Source organism: Periplaneta americana, chromosome 14, assembly GCF_040183065.1.
Source record: "Periplaneta americana isolate PAMFEO1 chromosome 14, P.americana_PAMFEO1_priV1, whole genome shotgun sequence".
NCBI lineage: Eukaryota > Metazoa > Arthropoda > Insecta > Blattodea > Blattidae > Periplaneta > Periplaneta americana.
This window is the reverse complement of record NC_091130.1, coordinates 94,691,585-94,710,751: the sequence shown is the minus strand read 5'-3', so window position 1 is coordinate 94,710,751 and position 19,167 is coordinate 94,691,585. Positions and strand designations below refer to the sequence as shown.

General features: G+C 36.5%; 1 long non-coding RNA gene across 2 annotated transcripts in view; it reads right to left on the bottom strand.

The window, feature by feature from the left end:
* The window catches only part of LOC138713593 (uncharacterized), a 51,356-nt gene that overhangs the window by 5,391 nt on the left and 26,798 nt on the right, over positions 1–19,167 (bottom strand). Inside the window, exons 2-3 of one of the 2 annotated variants that reach the window (XR_011335934.1) lie at positions 1,377–1,446; positions 909–970 (exon numbers count right to left, since the gene is read on the bottom strand). This is a non-coding gene — a long non-coding RNA (uncharacterized lncRNA). Of the gene's footprint in view, positions 1–908; positions 971–1,195; positions 1,447–19,167 lie in introns of those variants that run through there. The other variant, XR_011335933.1, reaches the window with a different exon arrangement.

Sequence of the window (19,167 nt, the reverse complement as noted above, 5' to 3'; positions counted from 1 at the left end):
TGCAATAATTCGTTAGTAAAACAAATGAAACTGATAGAGCGTGAGGTTTTGTCTTGCAAAGTATGGACAAATAACACAGGTTGAAGGGACATCAAGGTCAGAGCACTAGTATACAGCTGACTTCCATTTAGTGTAGTTCTGTTTAGTTTGTAGCTATGCAGTGCCAGTACACTTTAGAACAGCGAATCTTCATTTATGATATATATTACGAAGAAATCGTACAAAGTCTCATGGTACAGTATATTGTTACAGAAACATTATGTCGTTTAACAATCCTAAATTTTGTGAAAAATAGAAGAGAACTGTCTCACTTTTAAATAAAAAAGATGATGAAAAAATTGCGTTCTGAGTAAAACTCTGATAAGGAACATTCTCTCATCAGATCATAAAGAAAGTTAGCTCAAAAGACAAGTTTATCCAAGACGTCAGCTTGGAAAGTGATGGAAGTTTAAAATTAAAGTCTTATAAGGCAATATTTGTTCATAAATTAAATGAAACAGACACGTGCCTAGGGTCCAATTCTATTGAGAGAGAATCCAGCATGTGTCCAGAAGTCTTTTGAAAAGATATGAAATGTACATTTGAGAGGATGGTCAACAGTTCCAGCACTTATTATAATATAATGTAATGTTTAACACTACTGCATAACAGAAGTATTATCATCTGTAACACAAAATCTGATATTCTTCATGAAATCCATTCCCTCACTAATAACCTTAAAGCAAACAATCATTCCAGCAATTGAATGACAAGGCAATCAACAAAATACAAGTGGCCCAGCCTTACCCTGAATATATATATATTTATTCATAATTTAATGTCAAGGGCATAAGGGTCATTCAATTGTTATGGGTATGACAAATATTTAGTTATATTGATTAAAAGACTTAAGATTGTCAGGTTCTTACCTTACAGGCAGTTGAAAAAGCTAGTTGTTGATCCATAATTATGAAATGCATATATATTTCGTCTAAGAAAAGAGAGAAGACTAAATGTTACAAGTGTGGCATTGTGCATTCATGCAGTTCATTCAGTAACTCTGCTAATTGGTAAGTTCTGAAAGAGTAGGCTTTTTTTTCTGTATCTGTAAGATTTTTTTTATAACAAGATTAACTTTTTTAAAGCTGGATTTGTGTTTCACCAAGGGCATACAGAATATTTATAACATGTTATGGGTGTGACAAAACAGTTAAAATATAAAATTTCAATTATTTTATTATTAATTTCTCCAAACATCTGAAAATACAACTAATTAAAGTTATAAAAGGAAACAAATGCAATCACAAAGTTTTATTGTTTGATTTTACTGTGAAAATTAATCATTTTTAAACAAAAGCAAACTGTCCACACTTATTTATAACTCTTGGATGTTTCACATTTTTAACTATGACAGAAGCTTTCTTCATAGATACATCTTCCTTCTTTGGCCAGATCCATGAACTTCCACTATAGCCAACATAGGAAACAAAGCCATGATTAAAATTGTCAATCAATTAACAAAGATCAACTTTGCTGTTTATGGTAACATGTAGATTTTAAAATATTATATATTTATGTCTCCTGGACTATGTTGAGTATTTTAACATACAGAAATAGATCTTTTTTGCATGAGCGTTTTCTTCGTCATTACAGCAAACGGCCGTCGCTATTGAAACTTGATTTTACTGAATGCAGAGTTGCCAACCTAGATAAGTATGTTGAAATATTACAAATAACCTGCTCTAGAGTTGTAACTGAAACTACTCCTGCCATCTACCGACACCTATGACAAACTTCTTGCTGAGAATCAGTTCATAGTCTAACGTATGTCGGTACTGTATATTAATATTTTTAAAAATAGTACTTTCAAAAAATACTCGCTGTGCTCGTTTTTCAAACTTTTCCTTAATTTTGTAAAAGCACTCCCAATCTTGTATCGTAATATACTATAATGGAAAATAATTTTTTTTAGATACAAGACCAGTTGACATAAAATAACCGTAACTGAAAAATAAAAGATAGAAAGAAACCAAACCTTATGGACATCAGAAACCACATTTACATTCAGTCCAAATGTGATCAGATTTAGATTTGACAAGATCATTTTGTAAGAATAAAGAAACAAGTGCAATATAAAACCCGGTTCAGATGGTGCTTGTTTCCATGATTGATTCCAAGGTGACTTGCTGCATGCTCACTTGCTGGAAGTAATGCGCTCTGGTGGCTAGCTTGCTGGATTTTGAGGGTAGGTTCCTTACTATTTTTCGTGTTAGTTTGTAGGCTGGAACTAAATATGATGATATAATATCACCACTGAACCTATGTTGCCATGTATGTTGTTTTCCTACTAAACCTGTTTTTTCTATATTCTCTAGTTTATAAGAAACAGCAATTAAATATGGGACTTTAGCTGTTTTGCACTTATGGCTTAATTACCTTATTACGACATTTACTATTGTTCATTTAGGATGTCAGTTGTTTTCCACTCACGGTAGAGTTTCTTTTTGACCATGAGTGTTGGCAACAGATGAAACAGGGGATGATTTTCCAATTTGAACTGTGAAAAGAGCCAGCTCCGTGAGAACAACAATCATCACAGAAGCCAGCACCATACCCACCATGGCACCCAGCTTGCTCGCTAGCAAGGAAACGTGCACGAAAACAAGCACCATCTGAACCGGGCTTAAGACAGTGCTTCCTTGACAAATATACAATAGCACAACACATGTTGGAGACTACTAGAAACATGGAAATTAGAAAGAACCAGTACACACAAACTACTCAAATGATCCTATCAGCCAACCCAGTCTAAAACTCTGTGATATTTGGCTACCCATTTTATCAATGATGAAGTTGCTAAAGTTTAGGACAGAACATAAAGTATAACACTGCCACACTCGACTTCAGTCATATGAAGGGATGAGAATGAGATAGTCCAAAGCCACATTTTTAACAAAAGTGTTTTTTTGTGAGAGTTTACTTCTTACACACGTATGAATATTATAAAACAGCCCATTCCATGGAAAAATGAGTCTAAGAAAGGAAATTGTATATAATAATAAGTAGAATTATTTATACACTAAATTGAAGACAAAACTCTATGTTTTATAAAAATGTCATAAATTGCCCAGTTTGAACAATTTTATGATGAATTAAATGCTAATGAAGTTGTAGAAATTATAACTCATTTATTCAATCAAAACTGGAAATTGCTCAGCTGATTGTTTCCCACCAAAAGTTATTTACCCTTCCTTTAAGGCTGTTGAAGAGCGAGTTCTGATTTTCAGGTAATTAAAAATGACTATAAATTAATAAGTAATACAATATATTGTCTGTACTGTAACAGGAAAACATGATAAAGTTTCCTTTAATAGATAAACATAGCCTATATTGTAAAACTGAAAATTCATGTTAATCTCTGAAAACATATCAAACCTACCTTCACATGCAAAAATCACATATTTTAATTAATTAGAACAGTTTAAATAGCAGTTACAATTCAGACTTTGTCTGATTAAGAATTGTATGTAAGTAATTCGAAGCAGAACATGAACGAATTCAATACATAGGAAAGGACTGGGCAGGAAGAGATCTAGCTCTCGTACACTTGAAACACTTCGAAGAGAAAATGAAAATCATGAGGAACGAGAGGAAGCTTCAGGGCAAAGACTGTTATATCGAAGACATGTCCAGAAAGGAGAGAGAAATACAAGCAGCAATAAGAAGAGGAGCTAAGGAAGAGAAAAAGGCCACGAAGTGAAGCTTGGGTACCAAAAAATCCAGATAAATGGAAAGTGGGAGAACTGGCCAACTACGACTACAAAAAACTAGCAATAGAATCAAGCAGGGGAAGGCCAGACAAACCACATCACTCACAATCAGTAAACAAAAGGAATTCACAGGTCAAGAATGAACTTTCAATAGCAACACTCGATGTCAGAACACTAATGGGTGAGGAAAGACTAACGGAATTAGAAGAAACATTAAAGAATATCAAAGTCGACGTCCTAGGATTATGCGAATCCAGAAGAGAAGACAATATCCTTTTAGAAACCACTAGTGGGAAACTATTTAGCCTATCCAGCGGAACTAATGGCCAGAGAGGTGTAGGCTTCCTCTTCTCCAAAGATATAAAAGACAAAGTCACAGAAGTTATAGGCATCTCAGACAGAATCACATTGGCCAAATTAAATATTGCAAGATTATCAATAACCATTATTCAAGTCTACACCCCTACTCTCAGAAGTACAGAAGAAGAAGTTGAGGACTTCTACAGGAACCTTGACGACACCCTAAACGAATACTGTTCAAATATAAACTTCGTAATTGGGGACTTAAACAGTGATTGGAAAAAGAAAAGACGCCACTGAACTCCAAGTTGGTAGCTACGGTCTAGGAGAAAGAAATCAAAGAAAAGACATGTTAATAGAGTTCGCACAAGAACAAAGGTTAAGAATTGCCAATATATTTTTTAAAAAGAACCTGAAAGACAAATGGACATGGGAAAGCCCCAATGGAATTGTGAAAAACGAAATTGACTACATTTTGTATGATAAGATACAAAGATACAACTAGTTCATGATGTAGACATAGTCAAGAATATGAAAAATGACACCAACCACAGAATGGTCCACGCTTCAGTCAACTTTAAGAAGAAATCCCAAGGAGAAAACTGCATCAACACCCTTCCACAAAACCAAACTCATTGGACCAAATTCAATACAACAGGCTACTCAGGTACAGGTACCCCTAGCAGAAGACTTAGACCTAGGATACCTAACCACTGAAGATGTCTGCCACAGTAGTAGACGAAAAGTCTGGGAACATCTGTACCAGTAGACCACGGCATCTTAGCCCAGAAGCTCCATATCAATTATTTTTTGTATTATTATATTGCTCATATTCAAGGTCTTAAAAAAGTTTAAACAAATTACAGTTGAAGAACCATCAAAAAGAAAATGTATAGCTTATTTTATAATTTTCCTTCTCTTAAAAGATAATGTTTATAAGATGAATAAACTGTCTGAACCGTAACCATGGAATGACTGAAAAATTACTCAATAAATGATGTAAGTATACACCGAACAAATTATGATACTGCACCTAATAGCATTAGACTCTAAACCTTCATTACACACTTCTGTAAAATCTTGTCTGTGTGGCTTAGGACTATATCATTCTCATCCCTTCATATATCGTTTTATTTTTCTTCTTCATCCCATTTGTAATAATCCCAACGGACAGTACACTTCTCACCAACACATCCTTTCTGTTCACTTGAAGATGAAATGTTGACACCTCTTTTGAATTATTGCACACAATCAATGCAGTCAACTTTTTAAAATTAGAATGCATCTTTTACAAACTTTTCCTTATTAATAATTTGTTTGAGAAACTTTATTACTGTACTATATAAGCACATGTATGCGCGCGCGCGCACACACACACACACACACACACATATTTTATCTTCCCACACTTGTGTACTAGTCATTTGTAAGTTTGTTGTCTGTTATTGTGTGCAGTATTAAGTTAAGATTCAAAGCAGTACAACTGTGCAGTACTGACTTGAGTTTCAGAGCAATAAATCTTCAAAGATTTAATATTGAACAAAGAATTTCCATTTGCTACAAATTAAAAAACGAATTGCCTGTTCAGTGTCATAGAGAATTTCAAGAACATTTTCCTGAGCCAATCTACCTGATAAGAATACAGTTAATTAAATAGTGAATAAATGCAGAACTATGGGATTGGTATTGGACAAGAAAAGAAGACGAAGGTGTCATATCTTAATAGAGAAAAAGTTGGATGATATTGGTGTTCAATTAGGACAATAAGCGAATATTTCTCACGAAGTTACCACAACAAGCAGAATCAGTGGTACATCAGCACATAATTACTAAAAACATGAAGAAACGGCCAATATTGAGTCATTCCATGTCAAATCAAACAATTAAAAAATATTTTTGCACTTTGATGTCTCACATTTTAATTTTTTTTTTTTTATTTATGACTTGTTCACTGACTCGCAAAACTTTTGTTTTATGAAATAATGTGGAAGTAAAGTCTGTGAGACATTATGTTGGCAATATACCTACATACCCCACTCCACATGTCCTGGAGAGGGAGATATTTGAACCCCGAGTTTGCTGGTGTATACCTAGCTAATCGAATCAAAAACAACCTTTTAGAGCAATAATGGTATATGCAACCTACAGAAATATGAACATTAAGTCTATTTTGCACCAAAATTTTTAAAACATGTTTATTTCTCTCGAATATTATAGAACATTCTAGGATAATTTTTCATCTTCCTTGTGCATATAAATACCATGTTGGATCATACTATAACATCATTGTGTAATAATGGATACTAAAGCTAAGGTGATAGCGCCATCAGGAAGGAAGAATGAGCACTGTTAGTGCTGGAGAACGCTATAGAGCATACCCAAGAACAGCATCCCATTTGTGGAAACAATATTAAGATTATTTAACAAGAAAATAAGAGGTGGACGACCACGCATTTCTGCTACAGAACAAGACGCTGCACTAACTGCTGCTGTAAGACAACAACCATTCAGCACTGCTAAAATCCTGCGCACTCCTGCTAACTTCCCAGGACTGAGAGAGACAGTTCTTCGACGTATTAAGACACTAGCTAATACAAAGCCAAGGAGGGCAGCTATCAAAGACATACTGAGAGATGAACATAGAATAGATCGCATCGTATTTTGCCAAGAATATTATGAATATCAATGGGAAAATGTGATATTTTCAGATGAAAACATTTTCTCAAACACCAGCCTAAGCCTATTCAGATATTTCGTCCTATTGGGTCCACAGAGTTCCAGCCAGAATACTTAGCATCAAGTCAACGCAGTGGACGTATTTTCTGTTGCTGGATTTTCAGGCTAGAACGAGGAACTCTATGCAAAATTGAAGAGAATTTGACTTTCCACCAGTGGCGGCCGATTGGCTGAGGCAAGTGAGGCCTGACCTCAGTCACTGGCTTAAATGAACTCAAAATTTGTGTTTTTATACGTAACATTATGTATTTGAATGTACGTAACATCATGTCGACCTGAGAGAATTCAAATTGGAAAGAATGGAAGAATCGAAATCGACCAAAAGAATCATGAGATAAAACTGACGCAAAACACTGGATGACAGGAGTGAAGGACAACACGTAGCGGAGAACGACGACGAGAGAACAGATCTCAGTGCAGGCAACAAGATTCTACAAGGATCTCTACACCAATACCATAGAACCAACAGAACGGGATAGGCCCCTACTAATAAGAGAATCCAGGCGAGAGGAGGAAATAGTACCATCCATAATCCCAAGTGAAATAAGGTCAGCCATCAAGAACTTAAAAAACGACAAAAGTCCAGGAGACGACGGAATACTGAATAAATACCTTAAACTAGGCAAGGGGGAACTACTGAAACCAATGGCAGAACTGTTTAACAAAATTCTAGGAACCGAAGAACTACCCAAGGAATGGAAACAAAGTGTCATAATATTACTACATAAGAAAGGAGCACGAGACGAGATAAACAACTACAGGCCAATTAGTCTCCTGTCAAATCTGTACAAAACGTTCATGAAAAATCCTAACCATGAGGCTGTCGAAAACCCTGGACAAGCAACAACTAGATGAACAAGCCGGTTTCAGAGCAGGATACAGCACGAGTGATCATCTATAAGACAAGTGATAAACCAAGTAATAGAAAAATCAAAGAAATGCCACATAACGTTATATCTAGTATTCGTGGAATACACCAAGGCATTCGATTCCGTGGAGCATGAATTCGTCTGGAAAGCCCTAAAGGAACAAGGGGTACATCATAAATACATTACATTACTTGAGAAGAAAACCAATTCCGGAAACAAAGGTGGAGTAAGGAATGTGGCATCAACATAAATGGAACAAACCTAACACATCTGCGGTTTGCGGATGACATCTTCGTCATTGCAAGATCAGCGAGGGAACTAGAAAAGATTCTAGAGGAATTGGAAAGAGTAAGTGCGGAAGCAGATTTGAAAATGAATCCAAAGAAGACACAATTAATGACCAACAGGAGAGAACCAATAAACGTAAACGGCACACAGCTTGAATATGTGTCAGAATACATCTACCTAGGGCAAAATATATCTTTCCACATGCACAGCGACAAAGAAATTAAAAGGAGAATAGGACAAGCTTGGAGAAAATTCTGGAGCTTGAAGTTCATACTGACTGATACATCCCTGAAGACAAGCCTGAAAGTGGAGGTGTTCGAGAAATGTGTACTTCTCAGTGCTACTTTATGGCTGTCAAACATGGTCTTTGAACGAGAAGCTGGGACAGATGGTAAAAATCTGCCAGAGGAAAATGGTGCGGAAAATAATGCAAGTGACGCTAAATGACTGAATCCGCTATGTGGACCTCAGGAAGAACACGGGCATAAAAGACACAGTACAGGTTGCAGACGAACTCAAATGGAAATGGGGAGGCCATGTAGCTAGGATGTGTGACACCCAGTGGACATACAGAGTGACCATGTGGAACCCCAGGATCAGGAAGCGGAGTGCAGGAAGACAGAGAATCAGATGAGCGAATACATTCACACAGAGAGTGGGGAAGCAGTAGACAAAATGTGCAAGAAGCAGATCAACGTGAAAAAAAACTGTCGAAGGAAACATCATTCGGTGGAAAGTGAAATGTGTTCTGAAGTGCCAGCAGCAACACGAATATGTAAATAGTGAAATGATGCAAAGTGCGCAGCAGAATCAGTGAATAGTGACCGTAAACCAGTGAAAGTGCTTCATACCCAACACGAGAGACAATGAACAAGAGAACAAGATCGAACACTCTCTAGACTAGCTCACCTAAAGAGTGAATCAGAGCTATCCTGTCTACGTGCAGGAGGCCTTAGCTCTCAAGGGATGTCATAGACTAAATTCTAAAATTATGTATTTGAATGAAGCATGTAACATTGTAGAAGTATTCGAAAACCTTGTGATGTGTATAGACCTGTCTTGCAGTAAACTTTGTTCCCGAGGCCAGAAATCTTCTGGCCAAGTCTGGCTTCTACATTTCTTATGTTTTCGAGGGCTTTAAGGTTGCAATTTATATGTTGCAAGTAAGGCACAATTCTTCTGGCCTGGCTAGTGTCCCCCACCCACCATTCTCTTGTGAATGGTCATCTGAAGGGTGGGAAGGGATGCGGATAAGGAAGTTAGAGGAACAATGGTGGCTTGTCTTCCTAAATAAGAGGCAAATAACATAAAAATTCTCACTGTCTAGCAGGCACGAGCCCACACTGTTCACTTCCCTTGTGTCTCAATTTATGACTTATGTGAGGGTGTTGTAGTAATGTATTTCACAATTATAGTACAACAGTGAATAGAGTCCAGTGTTATTGTGTGTTTCGTGAAAATGGAAAGTGAAACAGTTGCGAGCAATAGTGATGATGTAATTAATTCATTGTTAAAGTATCCTTTTTCGAGAAGAAATGATATTGAAAGAAGGGAAGTTTTAAATAAAGACGCCATCACTGACAATTTTCCAGAAAGACAATTTTGAAATGTGAGCTTTCAATGCATCCTGGTACGGGCAACATAAATGGTTATGTGGTAGTGTGGTGAGTAATAAACTTTTATGTTGGCCATGCTTGTTGCTGTTGAAGAAAAGAACAGTGTGGTCTACTGAGGGCTTTAGCAACCTGAAAAATATTTCCAGGAGAATTTCAACACATGCATCCTCAGCTGAGCATATGCATTGTTTCATTACATTGAAACAGTTAGTGAAACAAACTCAAAGCATTTCAGAACTACTAAATGAGCAAGAAAAAAATTAAAAAATGAAGTACAATAGTGAAGTGAAAAAAAACCGTGAGGTTTTTAAATCAAAAATTGATTTAATGTGTGTTTTGTGTAAACAAGAATTGGCGTTCAGAGAGTACAACGAAACCAAGGATTCAGTCAATCCAGGCGATTTCAAAGCAATTTTTCAGCTCCTTTTGAATAATAATCCCGAATTAAAGCAATACTGGGAAGGCATGGGATATTTTCGCAGACTCTCAAAAACTGTTCAAAATGAACTGATTGAATGCATACAAGAAAAAAATTCAGCTGTTCATAGACAGTGCAATTCAGAAAGCAGATTTCTTGTCATATATTGTTGATGAGACGACAGATACCACCGAGAAATCTCAGTGCTCTATTGTTGTGAGATTTGTGGATGAAGAAGGAATAATACATGAATATTTTCTTGGTTTTTATGATATTGGTGAAAATCGAATTGCTGTGGGATTATGTAAAATGTTCTTCAAAGATATGATAATATTGACAAAAGACTGGTTGCACAAACATATGATGGAGCTAGTGTAATGGCAGGAGAATTGAATGGACTTCAGGCTGAAGTTCGTGAGTTCGCATCTCAGGCTATTTTCACTCATTATGCATACAGACTAAGTCTAATAATACAACAAAGTTGTTCGAGAATACCTGCTATGAAAAGATTCTTTTCCGTTCTTCAGGGAATTCCAAGCTTCTTTCACAGAACTTCAAAGCGGAGTAACATTCTGGAAAGAATTCTAGGCAAGTGAATACCAAGACACAGTGAAGTTAGATGGAACTCCAATGCAAAAGTAATTTCATCCGTGTGTGAACACAGAGAAAAACTAATTGAAGTGTGTGAAATAATGGATACACCTGACTCTAAATTCAATTTCAGTGAGACAAGCTTTGGGTTTCAAAAATAATTTAGGGCAGTTTGAATTCAAATTTCTATTGCTGGTTTTCGACCACATATTTCAGAAAACTGAAATTCTCTACAGCATTCTTCAGAATAAATCTAATGACATTCAGTTCTGTTGGAATGCAGTGTCAGATTGTCTCTCCTTCATTACAAGAATGAGAAACGAAAAAAAATTCTCTGAATTTTTTTCAAGTGCCGAAAGCACTGATTGCGATAGGCATGTGAGGCGTAATGAGTTTCCAGATGAAAGGAGTGCAACTGGGAAATATCGACAGTTATATGCTATAGCAATTCAGAGAAAGAAATAAAGAGACGAATCAGCATGGCATGGAAGAAGTTCTGGTCTCTAAAGTTCATACTTACAAATTCCTGAAGCTAAGCTTAAAGGTTGAGATCCTGGAAAAATGTATATTACCTGTCCTATTGTATGGATGCCAAACCTGGTCCCTAACATCAAAACAGAGGCGTATCCTTCAAACCTGCCAACGCAGTATGGAAAGAAAAATCCTGCAACTTTCTCTGAGGAACAAAATAAGGAACGAGGAATTACGCAACCGTACTGGCATGAAAGATGTCCTAAACACCGCTGAAAGACTAAAGTGGAAATGGGGAGGGCACGTGGTAAGGATGGATCACAGAAGATGGACGCATAGACTCACATTGTGGGATCCCAGGATCGGCAGAAGAAGAGTGGGATGCTAGACGACTAGATGGGCCGATTTCTTCAAGAAGGCAGGAGCACAATAGACGAGCAGAGCAAGAGACAGACAGCTATGGAGAAATCTAGAAGCAACCGTCCTCAGTGTTTAGTGTTGTGCGAATAAGGAACTTACAAGTGCATATAGTGTTTAGATTAGTACATAGAATCGAAGAAGTGCAGCCAAGTTCGATGATATCACTCCTTAGGACCAGCTCACCTAATGAGTGAAGTCTACTGAGCCAAGCCCTGTCAATCAGGAGACCTTGCCCTTATGGGATCTACCAGGCTAAATTTATTTATTTACATATTTCCAGATTTTGGATAATATTTATGTTCAGCTAAATTCAAGATTTTCTGACATGGCAAAGGTTGAATTTATTCAGTTGGGTGATCCATGTCAATTTCAAAACCATCATGAAAATTTTCCTATCAGTGTTTTTAATGCGTTAATGGGCACTTACGGACAATTTTTCGATAAGTTGAAACTGAAAAATGAACTTGCAACATTGCATTCTCCTCATTTTGAGAGCACAACGAGTAAGTTAATCCGGTCAATGATAGATTCAGAATCGAAGGAAATTCTGCCTGAGGTATATAAGCTGTTGTGTTTAATAGACACAATTCCTGCGACCAGTGCTTCCACAGAAAGGAGTTTTTCTTGCCTGAAGAGAATAAAGACATTCTTAGGGAACTCCATAACTCAGGACCAACTTGAAATATTGTCAAAGCTACAGGAGAGATTGACATGGCATGATGAAGTCATTGACAAGTATGCAAAAAAAGGAGTGCAGGGTCAACGAATTGTATAAATAGCAACTTATTTGGTGAGTGACATTTTATTATTTTCATTATTAATAACATTAATAATAATAATAATAATAATAATAATAATAGTGTAACATAATATTTTTAGTAGGTTATTTTACGATGATTTATCAACAACTTAGGTTATTTAGCGTCTGAATGAGATGAAGGTGATTTTTTTATTTTATTGGGTTATTTTATGACGCTGTATCAACATCTAGGTTATTTAGCGTCTGAATGAAATGAAGGTGATAATGCCGGTGAAATGAGTCCGGGGTCCAGCACCGAAAGTTATCCATGATTTGCTCGTATTGGGTTGAGGGAAAACCCAGAAAAAACCTCAACCAGGTAACTTACCCCAACCGGGATTCGAACCCGGGCCACCTGGTTTCACGGGCAGATGAGCTGACTGTTACTCCACAGGTGTGGACATGAAGGTGATAATGCCTGTGAAATGAGTCCGAGGTCCAGCACTGATAGTTACCCAGCATTTGCTCATGTTGGGTTGAGGGGAAACCCGGAAAAAACCCCAACCAGATAACTTGCCCAGGCCACCTGGTTTCGTGGCCAGATGCGCTAACCGTTACTCCACAGGTGTGGACCATAATAATATACTAATAAGCTTACTAACATCAATAATAACAGGAAAATAATAATAAAAATATTATAATACCATCAATTAAAAAAATCTGTATAGGAAGTAGGCCTACTTAAACAAGTTACATCAGGCCTCACCGAGGATGTCGGTCACTGGCCGCCACTGCTTTCCACCAGTATTTCTACATACCGGAAAATATGTTACACAGCGTGCACATGGTGCAAACTGATGGAATTATATTTTTTCAACAGGACAATTCCTCCATTCACACATTTTTGTTGTGTCAGAGATGGTTTCAGATTCATGAAGATGATATTTCACTCATTCCTTGGGTTCCAAAAAGTCCTGATCTCAAACTGTTGGAAAATGTTTGATCTGAAGTGCAGTGCACAGTGAATGATATCCTGTATTACCCGTCACAACAGTTACAGGAAATACTACAGAATGCTTGGGATGATGTAGTCACGCCTGAACCCTAAATATATAAATGGGTTCTCCATGAGGAGAAGAATGGACAACATTATACGATATGATAGTAATTGGAGTGGATATTCATTACATTAATCAAAACAAATTAAAAAGGAAATCAGTATTTAATTTATTTGCTACCATTGTTCATTACAGAAATTTCTCTTCATTAACACTTAAATTGGTGAAAATTCAATTTTCAAATCAATGTCATAAACCCTGTTGGAGTGCAAAGAAACCAAATAATGAAATTTATCTGTAGCATACTATAATTTGATTTTACTTGAAATTAAACTTTTTCTCTCTGTTCTATTATTTAAAATACACACATCAAAAAAATGTTTTTCATGTTCTGAATCAGCATTCTTTTACTATTCAGTCAGTGTTTATTGTTTACAAGCCAATATTATCATGTTTGGTGTTGAAAGCACAGACATTTGCTATTTTCTATATATTTTGTTTATTTTTTAGTTTGTTACATCCACATTTTCCTTCCATTACTGTAGGAGAGTAATATATAAAACCTTTTTTTTTTTTACGTGTGTAAAATATAAATTAAACTGATGTATCCTACAGGATACAATTGACAATAAAATTAAGGTTTAAATTATAGACATACCCATAAAAATTTGTCTTAATAAAATTATTTACCCGATTTTTTAGATATTAATCTGTTGATTGCTAGTGTCATCTTTAATTAATGCAATTAACGTAGTGTTATTACTATGACAACAGCCAAAGGAAAATATGCTGTAGGCACATCATAACACAAAGAACTGTGGTGAGAGGAGGAGCCGTGTTTATTTGCCTATGGCACTGGACCATTAAGTAAACATAAAGGATTCTCTTTAAGTTTAGAATCAACTACATATCATAGCTTAGCTCAACCTTTCTGTTTCTTAGGAACCAGTACAAAGTCTTTTTTTACCAGACATGACTCTGCTTAGTAGAAATTGATCACAAGTTTAGCAGTTGTCTCATTCAAACTTTTTCTCGGCTTGGGGGTTTGGATTTGAAAGAATAACCTTCTCCATAACTAATTTTTCACAACACTGGCCATATAATCACTCATTTCATCTTTGTTTTCGACTCCAACTAGAGGGTAAGACTGTCAAGATCATCATCTTTTCACTTGTCTTTCTTGTCAAATTTAACTTCTCTTTCAGCTGTTTCAACATTTCTCACTCATCCATAATGATTTTCCATAATGTTCTGTATCATTTCACTGTTTTTTAAAACTTCTCCTAGTTTACTTTTAAGATAATATTACATACTTCAAGTTAGTGTATATTTCTTATTATTAGTTACAGCTAATCAAATTCCAGCAGAATTAATACAAGAGGGTGGAAGCGCATTATCTAACGAAATTTATAAGCTTGTACTTGCTATTTGGGAAAAGGAAATTGTACCAGATCAATGGAAGGAGTCCATAATCGTACCTATCTTTAAGAAGGGGGACAAGACTAACTGTAGTAACTTTCGAGGAATATCACTTTTGTTGACGTCGTACAAAATTTTGTCCAATATTCTTTTGAGAAGGTTAACTCCATATGTAGATGAAATTATTGGAGATCATCAGTGTGGTTTTAAACGTAATAGATCAACTATTGACCAGATATTTTGTATTCGTCAGATAATGGAGAAAAAATGGGAGTATAAGGGTACAGTGCATCAGTTATTCATAGATTTCAAAAAGGCATATGACTCGGTTAAGAGAGAAGTTTTATATGATATTCGTATTGAATTTGGTATTCCCAAGAAACTAGTTCGATTAATTAAAATGTGTCTCAGTGAAATGTACAGCAGAGTTCGTATAGGTCAGTTTCTGTCAGATGCATTTCCAATTCACTGTGGGCTGAAGTAAGGAGATGCACTATCACCTTTACTTTTTAACTTTGCTCTAGAGTATGCTATTAGGAAAGTCCAAGATAACAGAGAGGGTTTGGAATTTAACGGGTTACATCAGCTGCTTGTCTATGCGGATGACGTGAATATGTTAGGAGAAAATTCACAAACGATTAGGGAAAGCACGGAAATTTTACTGGAAGCAAGTAAAGAGATAGGTTTGGAAGTAAATCCCGAAAAGACAAAGTATATGATTATGTCTCGTGACGAGAATATTGTACGAAATGGAAATATAAAAATTGGAAATTTATCTTTTGAAGAGGTGGAGAAATTCAAATATCTGGGAGCAACAGTAACAAATATAAATGATACTCGGGAAGAAATTAAACACAGAATAAATATGGGAAATGCCTCTTATTATTCGGTTGAGAAATTTTTATCACCAGTCTGCTGTCAAAAAATCTGAAAGTTAGAATTTATAAAACAGTTATATTACCGGTTGTTCTTTATGGTTGTGAAACTTGGACTCTCACTTTGAGAGAGGAACATAGGTTAAGGGTGTTTGAGAATAAGGTGCTTAGGAAAATATTTGGGGCTAAGAGGGATGAAGTTACAGGAGAATGGAGAAAGTTACACAACACAGAACTGCACGCATTGTATTCTTCACCTCACATACAGTAATCAGGAACATTAAATCCAGACGTTTGAGATGGGCAGGGCATGTAGCACGTATGGGCGAATCCAGAAATGCATATAGAGTGTTGGTTGGGAGGCCGGAGGGAAAAAGACCTTTAGGGAGGCCGAGACGTAGATGGGAAGATAATATTAAAATGGATTTGAGGGAGGTGGGATATGATGATAGAGACTGGATTAATCTTGCTCAGGATAGGGACCAATGGCGGGCTTATGTGAGGGCGGCAATGAACCTCCGGGTTCCTTAAAAGCCAGTAAGTAAGTAAGTAAGTTACAGCTATTTACTATGTAGCGATCTGTATGTACCCCCATCATATTATAGGTCAGTGGCATGCATTCAGGGTAAGCTACTGAAGCACTGCTTCGGTAACAATATATTATGTCATTATAATTACACGATTATTCAATAATATCTGTATAAAATCATCAGATTTCTTCAGAACGTATAGAACTTAGAGCTTAATACGTTACATTATTGGTATTGTGAGCGAACCGAAGCATTGTCACTTCTACTACGGCTGAACAGCGAAGGAATTGCGCGCGCACCTCTGATGAAGGCCACGGGCTATGTGCGTCTGCACCCCACAATCCGAAGCTAGCATGGGTTGTGACGTCACTGTTACGCGTGTCAACTATGAGAATGCCTGCAAGAGCATGGAGACGAATACTGTCGGTGACTAAGAAGAAGACGAGCACGGAGTGAGGGGAAAGAGTGGACAATAGATTACATTACGACAACAGTGCGATACTTGTACTACTAGTGAGTGGAAAAATTATTTCTGTCTACTAGTAGTACTAGTATTGCACTGTTGTCGTAATGATATCTGTTTACCACCCTATCTTCTGTTCCCTTCCACGCCCGTCTTCTCCTGAGTCACCGACTATACCTGTGTGTTGCTTTCTTTTAGAGCAGTAAGATGCCACACTTCGCCCCTATTTTTTTGGAGTGTTGTTCAGACCGTCGTGCTCAGAAGCATTCTCCGTAATTTCGAGTCACATGTGAGAAGTTGTATATAGAAAGTGTAAAGTGTATCAGTAACAGTTATGTTTTCTTCAGTGTACATGTTTGTCGAATGTGTGTGAAAATGTTTTAGTTCGTGAAGGTACCAGGTAGTAACTAATAATACAATACGTTATATAATATAGAACAATGTCTACATGTATTATAAAAGAGCTTGTGTTGAAGCCCTTTTCCGCTCATTCTTTCCAAGAAAAAAAATGAGATAATTAAAAATGAACGGCCAACACCAGAACTAGGTTCAAAAAAACCAGTAAATTTACTAGACATTTTCAGTCTAATATGTATAGCAAATGTGACTGGTTAGCCGGCAGTGCTGAGCTAAATGCGGTGTTTTGCTGGTACTATCTGTTGTTTGGAAAGGATAGAAATACTAGTTGGACCAAAACTGGGTACACGCATTTGAGAAATTTAGTAAAATCTATAGCCGAGCACGGGCTGTCTGTTAACCACCTACGATCGTCTGTAGCTATAGCTGCTTTTGGGGAAAATAGAATAGAAACTGCACTTGACCACCAGCTTAAAAATGAAATATCTCTACACCATCAAAAGGTAAAGTGGAACAGGGACATCCTTAAAAGGCTTATTAATGCAGTGTGTTTTCTGGGAAAACAAGAGTTGGCCTTTCGAGGCCATGATGAAACAGAAAATTCTGTTAATCGGGGCAATTATGTGTAATTGCTTAAGTACACTGCAGAATATGATCCTCTTTTAGCGGAGCATTTAGAAACCTCTACTATGTTTAAAGGAATTTCTAATCGAATTCAAAAAGACCTAATCCAGCTGTAGGTTCAACCATTTTTTCAGCTATAAAGCAGGAAATTATTGAAGTTCCTTTTGTAGCCGTCATGGTTGACGAAACTTCAGATGTGGCAAATAAAGCACAGTTTTCTATTGTCCTGCGTTATGTGCATGAAGGAGAGATAAAGGAAAGATTCTTGGGGTTCTGTGATATAAGTAGTGACAAACATACCCAAGCTATTGCAGAACTTATCCGGCACTTCTTATCAGAATTCAGATGTAATGAAAAATTGATTGCACAAACATATGACAGTGCAGCGACGATGGCGGGAAATTTGAATGGAGTACAAGCATTAATCAAAGTCACACATCCAGAAGCCCTATTTTTTCATTGTTATGCCCATGTACTTAACCTCGTTTTGTCTCAAAGCACCAGCCAAATACCTGAGTGTAAAATATTTTTTAGTACGCTTAATGGACTTGCAGCTTTTTTTTCAAGATCGCCGAAACGTGCTAACTTTTTGGATCAATTTTTGCAACATCGTCTTCCATACAACTGTCCAATGTGATGGAATTATTCATCAAGACTGGTAAATACTGTGTGCAGGAACAGAATTCAACTTTGTAATGTATTTTGTGCTATGCTAGAACACCCTCAAGAAATTGAGTCAGATATTTTAGCACCAATTAATGGCTTTTTGACACTTTTGGAAGATTTCAAATTTGTTTTTCTTTTAAATACGTTTGACAAAATATTTACCTTCACCGATGTGTTGTACAACATCCTACAGAACCAAGCAAATGATATTCTGTACTGTCAAGAGAAAATACAAGAAACTCGCCGTTCCATAGCCACATTACGTGACGATTATGAAGGGGTTTTCCAAGAAACCGTGTCTCAAGTAGGTGAGCCTCCGAAGAGAAAAAATATCAACTATAAACGCATCTATTGCGAAGTGTTTGATAATATTGATAACCACTTGGATGTAAGATTTCAAGATTATTCTAAACTGAATTTTTTTAATTTATTGTCGCCTCAAAACTATGAAAAATATACTAACCAATTCCCAGAAAGTTGCTTTCAAAGTCTCATAGATACATATGGAAAATTTTTCGACATCATTCGATTGAAAAATGAGCTGATTGTAGTGTACAGCAGTGAAGAGTTTAGAAATAAAACCATGAGTGAACTTGCAAAACTAATGAGTACTAATTCAATGCTGAAAAAAAGTTTTCAGCAGTTTAATGTGTTAGTGACATTACTGTGTACAATTCCTGTGAGTACGTCTTCAGTAGAATGGTCGTTTTCAACGCTGAAGAGAATCAAAAGCTACTCTCGAAATTCTACTGGAGAAGAGAGACTATTTCATCTTGGAATTATTTCAATTGAAGCGTGCCTACTAGGAGAACTCAGGAAGAAGAAAGAGTTCTTTGATGAGGTGGTTACCAAATTTGCTTCCCAGGAGAGAAGGACTGAATTTCAGTTCCGTTGATCTTGCTGTGAGAAGTGCCAAGGGTGAGTTTAAAGTCAGAAGCGTGTTATTTTATATCAAATGTTGTTTAATGGTAGCTTTAA